A 10,769-nucleotide genomic window follows, 5' to 3' on the forward strand; every position below is an offset into this window, starting at 1 on the left:
GCTATTAATGCAAAAGGAACATGGAATACATTCTGTTTAAACTACAAATATTCCAGAAAGTCAGAAAACAGAGTTCTATAAGATCTGAAATGATCAAGTTATGCAAAAGGAGGTTTTGAGTTAGTCCCCAACCATCCATATGACTAAGATGACCTGATTTGAGAAATAGCAACAGTAAGACAAAGTCACTGAGATCTAGAAACACCACAAACTAGGAAAATGCCTCAAAATATACCTTGAGGCAACTCCTGCATAGGGTAGTTTTGAAAATGAATGCTGGAAGTCCACTGCTCACCACCCATAGCACACAAACCCCATCTTCTCTCAATGACTATTCTAGATTGCTTCCTTGGAAAATGCAACATAGGCTGGCTTCTTGGGACTGGTACCTTTTTCTTTGACTGCTTCTCCTTGACTCTTAAGTAGAGGCACAATTATTGAAGAAGGAAGGAAAAGACTTTGGGGATGCAGTAGAATAAATCTATTGACAACTCTATCTCTTGCAAACATATTTCACTGAATAGAATTCCTTAGCAAAAGACCAGAACTACCAATACAACGACAACTTCCCATTTTAAACATGCTATAAAAGGGTTTTTTTACACATTGTGTACCTTCATGTCTTCTCAGTCAAACGGTACTAAGTATGCTACTTTTGGGGGTGGGGGAAGAATCCAGGAACACTGGGGTCTACGCCCCTAGATGCAACAGAATGCACTCAGTGGTGTTTTATTTTCTTCTGTTTTTCTTTATGCTTGCAATTTAGGATATTTTGCCACTTTTCTTGCTGGCAGTCTCTATTTTCTTCTTATTTTATATTTGGAGGCTTTGCCTGTACAACTATACATCTCTGCTCTCTGCTATTTACTCCTTTTGTACTGATACAAGTCCACAAAATAAACCAGCGAATGTGTTAGAATTATGAGCAGACTAAGGGAAAAGAGGCTTTGAATGAAAATACGAATTGCTCATCACAAACTTCAAGTCTTGGACATGTATTCCTGAGCTTGACTTTTATTTTAAAAGCATGTTAAAATTTTTTGATAACTTATCATAGAAAATTGAAAAGAAAGAAAATCCAAACAAGCGCAATGTCATTTGATTACTAATAATTTGATTTCTGTATCTCAAAGAAGCTGAGGTTGTCAGACAGGTTGACTTCAGATAGTGCTGTCATCTGGGTCTGTCACTGCTCACATAAGACAGACCTTAAGAAGAAGTGCTCTGACTTCCAGGCAATGTGACTTCTAATTCCTGCCACCTCAGTTGACATCTTCCCCGCAGATTCAACCCCACTCATCAGTCAGCCTCTCCTGACCTCAGAGAATCCAAGGTTACAAGGATCATCCTAGGCAGAGAGATGCACCCTTTCAACCTGAGGTCAAATTTGCTGTCCTTCAAATGCTGGTCATCTTCAAAACCACCAGCACCCTTGTTTTAGATCCATGTATTCATATCCTATGTAAAGAAATGTAACTTTCAATCTAGCAAATCCATAAGATTAAAGTCACTTTTTAGTGAGTGATTTCAGTGAAGCAAAACTATTAAAAAGAAATGTCCAGCTTTTTTTTTAAATTAAGAGAAAATGTAGCACTTGATGGTATATGATAAGCTTGGGGAGAAGCATCCTGCTGATCCGTTACAGTTGTGTGCTGGAAAGATACAGGATACAAGGCGAGAAAATCATAGTGTTCCTTGGAAACAGATCATAGTGAGCAAAGAGCACTGATTAAAGACAATTGTGGTGAATAAAGTCAATTTATTCCTCTATGGTCCCATCTTGTCATCTTAAATGAGAGCAAGCTGTGTGCTCCTGAGATATTTAACCGTCAGCCATAAAGTTTCTGTTTAAACTCTCAGAAATATAACTCTTAGCCACAAAGCATAGAAGGATCACAAAACCCATAAAACTTTTGATTTATGAAATAAAATTTATTTCCATAATTTGTAAAAGAACACTCTCAGCCTTATCCCCATGATACTTTTTATTTGTACATCATTCATTCCCTTCTGTTATTGGATAACCTTACACCTTTGTGTCTAGCTTTTTCCTTGAAGATCCATGTAGTAAAATGTGTCCACAGAATCTAATTCACTTGCACAACTAGAAGCTCACTTTCTCCCACATTCTTAAATGCTGATCTGAAAACTCCTAAATACTGGTCTGCAGAACCCTGAGTAAAACAAGGAAATATTCATTTAAAAAGAAATGTTCATTTGACAAATTATTACTAAGCACCAATAATATGCCAGGTCAGCCCCTTCCAAACACAAATGTATTTAACTTTGAAGACTAATTTATTCTGATATTATCTTCTTCCTACTGTTGGGGGCATTAAAAATGGTGACACAAAGTGAAAACTGGTTCTTGTTAACATCCTTACTTGGCAAAGTAAAATCTTGGCAGCCTGACACCGGTCCACAAAATTTTCTCAATTTTGCTGCTCCATAAAATCCCACACAGTCACACCACTAATCTTGCTCCTTCTCCAGATGATTTGTTCCTCACTATAGATCCAGCACCTAAAAACCTGGCTTGCAACTTATTCTTATTCAATAAAAGATTACTGGATGGATGGATAGATGAGTTCATATCTCTAAACCAATTTAGAAAATCAAGTGGGATTCAACCAGGAAACCTAGATGATGTGCCAGTTTTGCTTGAATGGAACATTCCAATAATTAATAATAATAATAAACAATAATACTGTTCTCATTATTGTTAGCTATACCGTCATAGTTCTAAGCACTCTGAATATGTTAACTTATTTGAACCTCAAAATTAATCTCTAAAGAAAACTGTTTTGTAATCTCATTTTTGAAAGAGGCAACTGAGTCCCAGAGAACAATTAGAAATGTTCTTCGATGGAGGCATCACGTTTTTTTTTTTTTTTTTTAAGACATTGCAAGACCTTTTTTTTTTGAGGAGAACAATAAGAAAATAAATCAGAAATGAGTGACATCAAACAAAGTTTATGTTTGTTTTCAAATTTTAAGCTGCTGAATTTTTCTAGGCAATGCTTCAGTGTCTGTTCTGCCCTCTGTAGGCCTAGCTCTGTGTTCAACTCACAGTAGGCACTCAAAACCATTTGTGGCTTCAATGAAATTATACTGGAGTTGCTAAAATCAGACTCTCACAGGTGCATACTGCCAGCCCACACAACTGAAGTAATTGAGCGCGGGGTTAAGCAGGGGGACAATTCCTGACATTGAAGAGCGTCTTGAGGGCTGAAAGTAAATAGGCATAGAAATCACCGGAGGCTCTGAAGACTCAATCAATTATGTCAGGAAAACCAGGGTAATGCACCACCTCCGTCGAAGCATTGAGCAAAATCCTCATTAGGCAGTGCTTTCTTGGTGCACTGAAAGCACAATATTAGCAGTACTTACCCAGTGGCTGTTCAAAGTTCTGTAAATTATTGCCATGACAACTACATCTTCAGCAATAAAATTATGAAACCACAATTTTCCTGGCAGACAAAAGAAGCCTTACCAGCTACCCAGAATGAGTTTAATATTTACCCCTCAGCAGTCACCGCAAACAAGGCACCTGTCTAGAGATGCAGGTATTCCCCACCTTGAAATGGGGTGCACCAGAAGCCTATGGGAAGTGCTTGAATTTCAAAAGGAATTTTCCCCATGAGCAAAAATGTAAATGATGTTGGAGTTCCACACTGACCCACAGATGCCTAAGTAACCTACATAATAGCTCAAATGCACTACATTTGGTGGTGGTGGGAGAACTACTGTGCCTAGATTCAAAATCAAGCAATGGAAGTGAGAAATGTCCCTTAAAAAAGAACCTCTGGATAGTGTGCTGGACTTTTGGGACAACCACACTGCTTCACTGCTTGGTTACCTGGTTTTGCTCTGCTAAAGAGCTTCCATCTCCTGGCCACCTGCTGTGTAACACTCTGTTCTGCACCACATACTTTTTCTCTTTCCCAACCTTTTTTGGGGTTCCTCTGAGCCCAGGATGTCTGGACATGCTGCTTCTTCTGTTTTGAAAACCCCTCTCCTAGTATACAGCCATACCACCCCCAACGAGCCCGATCTCTAAAAACCCCTCTCCTCCACGCAGATTCCCCGCTGCCTGGAGCTACCCCTGTTCGTGGTCACATCCCAGCAAGGGCCATCCAGAGAAGGCCCAGCCCTCCTCATCAAGCAGCACAGCAACCTGGACTGGCCATTTATCTCAGCCATAGTTACTAGTAGTATTGTGATTGTCAGAGTACAAATGCTCAACTAGACATTTCTGAGACAATATCCCCAGAGCACTACGTAGTCTAAGAATCATGTGAATATTACCTCCAGAAATAAACCCATTGTAGGTTGAAAATACTGCACATGTAAAATACATTTAGTCCACGTAGGCTACTGATCGCCATAGCTTAGTGACATAGCTCTTTATAAAGACTGGTTGTTTCCTCCTTATCACAGGGCTGAACAGAAGCTGTGGCTCACTGCCACTGCCCAGCGCCGCCCAGCGCCAAGAAAGAGGCTCATGTGCATATTGCTAGCCCAGAAAAAGATCAGAATTCACAGTACAGTTTCTATTGAAGACACCTCACTTTTGTACCTACGTACAGTTGAAGAGTCCTAAGTCAACCCACCACAATTCAGGGGTCATTGGCATCTCTTTAATCCTGTCTCCCCAGCTGGACTACAAGTTCCGTAATGTCAGGGTCCCTGCTTGTCCTTGTCACTTCTATGTTTCCATTACCTACCAGCGCCTGTGTTCCATATTTAGTGTATAAATGCATTCTAAATTGATCTTCTGTTTTTCTTGATAAAAACGTAACATTCTCATGATTCTGAAGCCATGCAGTGGTTTGGGGATGTTTTCTCAGAAATACAACAGAGGAAGAGAAAGGGGATTTTCCTAAGATGCCTGAAGAAGGAGGTTAGATTTTCCACAGTAGAATAAATGTTGGAAGAAAAGAGTCAAGACAAATGGGCAAAGGCATTTTCTACATGCTCTCATTTCCAGGGGTGACAGAATTGGTGGGGAAGCAGCATTGCATTATGCAGTTTCTTGATGTGCCAGGAGGGCATGTCATGTGGATACATAGGGCTGGCAGAGGAAGGACAGGGAGAATAAAGGTGAAGCATAGCCTGCAATTCACTTGTTTAGTACAAACACAATTTAGTCATTTGTAACTCAGGAAATGTGGAAGTATTACTTGAACTTGATAGTTTAGTTTAGCTTTTTTTTTTTTAATTAATGTAGCTTAGCTTATTTTATCTTTTCCTTATTCACCTAATTTTTTGTTGTTGTTTTTTTTTTTTTTTTTTTTTTGGAGTCCTGCTATATACCAAGTCCTGAGTTAAGTCCCAAAGATACAAGATTATCAAGGCAAGTGCTTTTATAAAACTCATAAAGCAGGACAAATAACCATGAGACAATGTCAATCCTGTGCCCAAACTGATCCAAATTAATAAACCACTGCAGTGGCTTGTCAAAGGGAAAGAGGAAATGGGGTGCTGCAGAAGAGGCTTCAAGCTGAGACTTCTTCGGGAGAAGGGAATTTGTCTCTCCAGCAAGGAAGGAAGAGGAGAAGGAAGAGGGAAGAGCGGGGGGGCCTGTTTGAGGAAGAGGAGAGCTTCTCTGGGGCTAAAATAGAGAATGCAGATCTTGAAGGAGCAGCAAGGGGCCCAGAAAAGGAGGCAAACTAGACCCCGAGGAGCCTTTCAAGTCATGATTTTAAAACGCCTTGCAGATTCATGATTCTCAAGAATCTTAAGAAACACAGTTTCTTTTAAAGAAAAGCTTATCTCAAAGTCCAGCACAGGAAGGACAAAAGGACATAGCTTTCCAGGGGGCCACCAGAACCCCCAGCTGTGACCTCTGCACACTGCCTAAGGAGGCCCTTTGAGCTCCAAGACCTTTGGAAACAAAATCTGGGGCTAGTGCAGAGCTGTTTAGGCAGAGCAGGGGCCCAATACATAGATCCGTGAGTCATAGGCACAACTGAGGCTTTCATCTGTTATTTTAATTTTTGCTTTCGGCCGTGTTGGCAAATGAACAGCACAGCAAGGGGCAGCCGTGCCGATTAGCAGGCCAGGGTGGCAGGATAACAGATGGAAGTATTCTTCTTGCTGTGGTCTCAGAATATTTTCCATTCCCTCCCTCATGCTCCCAAACACACTCTCTTGGTTTCCCAGGATTCAGGAACAAAATATGAAGTTATGCCAGTCCCTCCTTATCCATGGTTTCATTTTCTCTGGTTTCCGTTACCCACAGTCAACCACAGGTCAAACATATTAAATAAAAATTTCCAGAAATAAATAATTTGTAAGTTTTCAGTTGCACACTGTTCTGAGTGGCATGATGAAATCCTGTAGTGTCCTGGACAGTCCTGCCCCAGATGTGACTCCCCTCGTGCTCGGGCATATGTGTTTCATGTGCTGATCACCCAGAGCAACCATCCAGGATACCTTACAATCGAGGTGGTATTGCAGGACTTGTGTTCGGGTAAACCTTATTTAACCTAATAAAGACTCCAGAGCTTAAAGTAAAGCTACAAAAAAGGCGCCAGCCTACAAAACATGGAAGAACAGCTTACCTCTGATACTGTGTGGCAAAGCTGCAGGGAATACAGGAAAAAGCAACATCTGTGATTCAGGACTATTCAGTTGAGGCACCCACTGGGAACCCTGGGAAGTATAGCCTGCAGATGAAGGGACACTACTGGGGTCTCGGAGCACACCTGTTCAGCCAAAGTGTAAACCAGAACTGGCTCTTGGCGAGACGGAAGAAGTTCAAAGTGGGAGGATAAGAAGCCCTCCCCAAACCATAGGGAAGCATAAGATCAGAGGCAGAGACAGACCACAGGCTTCATAGGTGTAAAGATTAAACAATTTAAGGGTCTTTAAAAAAAAGAAAAAGAAAAATCCAAAGTTGTGAATGCACAATTAGGGAAGAAAATTGATTTAGAAGGAGAAAAGATACCATAACAAATGATAAATTTTAAAGGTATTTACAAATAGAAAATATTATAAATCCATAAATATAACAGTATTTTTATTTATGAACTACCCTGTACACCAATATCATGTGGATTTCACTTATTTTTTTTCAGTTGGATATTCTTTATCAACTGTCTAGATATGACAATTTTGTATTTTCTATAGAAATGTAGATAAATCAGTCCTTCTTCCACAATGGTCAATGGAATTCTGATATATAATTGTCTAGGTATTATTGAAAGTTTAGAAAGGTTTCCTTCAGTTTTACAATTCCTTCTGGTAAAATTATGTTAAATTTTCAAACTCTCAAATCCATAAAAAAAAACCCTCTATCAACTTTCTTTTATATATGAGCTTAAAATAGCAGGTCGTTTCTTTGTTACGACCAGTTTTAAATATACGTTCAACTGATGGCACCCATTGACCAGGTTGTCAATGATGTCTTCATTATAATGAACATGCATTTATAATATGATCACCGAAGTCACTATTTTATACCAAAATGACAAGAAATTTAAGTCTTTTTCAATGTGTTCATCAGTTACTTATTTTCATTAATTGGATTATTAAACAATCCAAGGATATTCATTACTTCTCTTTATCACGTTCACACAGAAAGAATTTTTGGCTCACAAAATAATTAAAAGTCATTCATGGGGTTTGTGAGAACAGCAGCACACAATGACCAACTAATCACATTTGGTGTAGACACTACAATAAAGTAACGATATTCTGTGTCTATTTATTTACTTAATTTAACACTTCTTCTTTACATCATTTAATTCTGATAGTTTAGAATAATTAAATTATTCCAAACTGATTTTTCATTTTGACATTTTTCTTAGTGCACATACAAAAGTTAATCAAATGTCATTTATTTGTTAATTCTCAGGATTTCAATAATTGTCATTATTTAAAGAACACCATTTTTCACTGGGCCCTCTGAATGGCAAATCTCTTTCACTTAAAGATTTGACATGCATAACTGCTCTTTTAAATGCTTAAAAGCAATCCTAAACATCAGTAATAAAACCGGTTTCTTTTCTGTGTGGTCTAAGGTATTCATCTAAGTACATTTGTATTGATAGATGTGTGATTCCATGCCTTCGTATCTGTGCGGTACCCCTGGCTTTTAAGCAGTTATGTCTGTTTATTAGAGCACTTAATAATTATACAGTATAAGCGACTCACTACTTGGGGTCTCATAGCATTCTGAACATTGTTTATTGTTGTTATTGTTGCTGCTGCTGTTCATAATACCAACTTAAAGACTTGATTTTGTTGTTCATTTTATGTTGTTAATTTCTCTGTAAATATTACTTACATAATTTGGAGCGACAGCCTTTATTAAGCAGTGCTGACGGAAATTTATCAGGACAAACAGGGTAATCATCAAAGTCAGTTCATTTCTCAATAAAGCTGTTGTTTCAATTTCTACACACACAGCTGATCTATAAATTGTGTTTTTCTTTACTATTTCTTTTCTCTTTCTACCTTCTCTTTCTGCCTTGGGAAACTATTAACTTCTTTATCTTTTCCATTGATATTCTTATTATCGCTTCGTGTTTTCGTTTTTTCTTGCCTTTCTTTCATGGTTATCCTTTGGTTTTGTTTTTGTTTTTAGGTGCTGGAGATGGAACCCAGGGCCTCAGGCAGGCTAGGCAAGCACTTTACCACTGAGCTACATCCCCAGACCTGGTTATTTTCTTTTCATAATTACAAATTTTAAGACCAGCTTCTGGCTCTAGATTTTTCCCACTTCATTTCTCCTCTAGTACCCATATATTTCCAGTGCCCTAGGACATGTTCACATCACTATCTACCTCGGGTTCCACACCATTGCTAACAATGCTGAATGAGTTGAGGGAGGATTCTTGGAAACCACTCCTATTCTCAGACAGCTGGCAATAATATATTCATACTCAGAAGGCTCTGATCATGACCACCACAAACTAATAGTTCCTCAATTCAACTTCCATTTGGCATGATTTCCAAAATGCTTGCAAATACTCTCAAGTTACCTGACATGATAAGAAATCAGAATGGAGACAGTGGTCTTCAACCAATCATGGGTAAAATATTTCACTCTGAAGAGTGATATAAAAGTACAATCAGGTGAACACATTGCTGTGAACTTTTCAATGATCTGAAAAGGGTCCTTTGCAAGCAAGGGGACTTGTGTCAGTTTTATTAGCTTTATAGTGAATCCACTTCTGGTCAAAGGAATGTGAAAAAAATCAATTTCAGAAAGCAAAGGGAACATGTCACGCCCAGCAAGCACCTCAGAGGAGAACAGCTAACAGGAGTACCTAAGCAGGCTAAGACCTGGACATTAGAATACCCCCTCTCCCCATGAGACATAGAGGCCATGTAGACACTGACTTTAAAAGACTTCAAAAACTTGGACAGTTATCATCTTATGAAAAACTCCAGAGACTATCTTGAAATCACGTTTTTGTCATTACTATTACTGTTTCCTAATGAACTAGAGGCTTCCTCCTCCCCAGAAGTGACCAGCTTATCACTAACCTGATAAGAGGGGTGTTCAGGGTAGACTATTGGAGATTAAAGAAATCCAATGTATCTTGCCTGCCAGTTTTAAGTCCATGGTTGCAAAACATGTGCACTATAATCTCAATATTCTCTGAGTTCTGTTATTTCCAAATACCACCTCAATAAGCATATCATTATAAACAAAGACATGACACTAGCTAATGAAAATATTAAGGGCATTATTTTCATTGGGACTGATTTCACAGAATAGTCCATGACACCCCGGTGGTATTTATTCATCTTTTCCTTTCCATCGACACCAAAGAGTGACTTGCTTCCAGCTCTGTAGTTCCTTCTTGTGTCCCTCATTGTTTAGGTGAAACAGGCTTTATTGAAAAAGCACGGTTGTACTGCTTTGCACTTGGGTTTTTCCAAGCCCTTCTGCGGCAGAGTAATCAGAGACCCATGATTGATCTCGTACCTCCATGAACATTTCTGGAGAGCATCATCATGTTTACAAGGCACTCTGGTTTCCAGCCAGCACTCAGAGAACAGTGAACACTGCATTCATGGCTTCTGCAAAGAACACTGTAAAATATTGTTACAGAAACAGCTGCCCGACAAATAATCAGTTCCCTGAAAATGCTCTCATTGAGTGTACCTCCTAGTGCTGAATAAAATACAGATTATATATTTGCTGGTGGATCTGAAACAAGACGTATTTTGAATTAGGGCAGCACCTGTGAAAAGATTCCAACCTGTGACTCGGACACAGCTGTCAATCAGAGTAACACTGGGCGGGAACTGGGGGAAGGAAATGGTGGGGCGGTAATGTGTTGTTCACTGCCACTCATTTCCTGGAGAAAAACAAAATCTAAGTGTCCAAATGAAAATGAACGGTATATAAAACAAGATGTCAGTAATAACTATTCTGAAACCTAAGTCCCAGTTCTATTCCGCCACAGGGTAAATATGCGTCAATTTTTCTTTCAGATTAACAGAAAAGCTATGAGCGCTCCGCTATAATTTAAAGGACGATGGCATTGCAATCTCTTCATGTCCCGCAGAGACCTCTCTCTTGCACCTCTAAGAAGTCTATGTCCTTATAAGTGCCGTGGTCACTCTGAGCTAAAATAATGCTGCATAAACTGGGATTTGGAATGTACAACCATGCTCAGCCCCAGAGGTGAGAGAGAAGGTGGTAGATCTCTGCGCTTCCTCTCACCAGGTATCACAGACGCCTCTGGCTGAAAGAGAACTGAACCACTGGAATGAATGTTCTCGAAAACTGGTCGTACTCACTTCCG

The sequence above is a fragment of the Sciurus vulgaris genome, assembly GCF_902686455.1.
Source record: "Sciurus vulgaris genome assembly, chromosome: 7".
Taxonomy (NCBI): domain Eukaryota; kingdom Metazoa; phylum Chordata; class Mammalia; order Rodentia; family Sciuridae; genus Sciurus; species Sciurus vulgaris.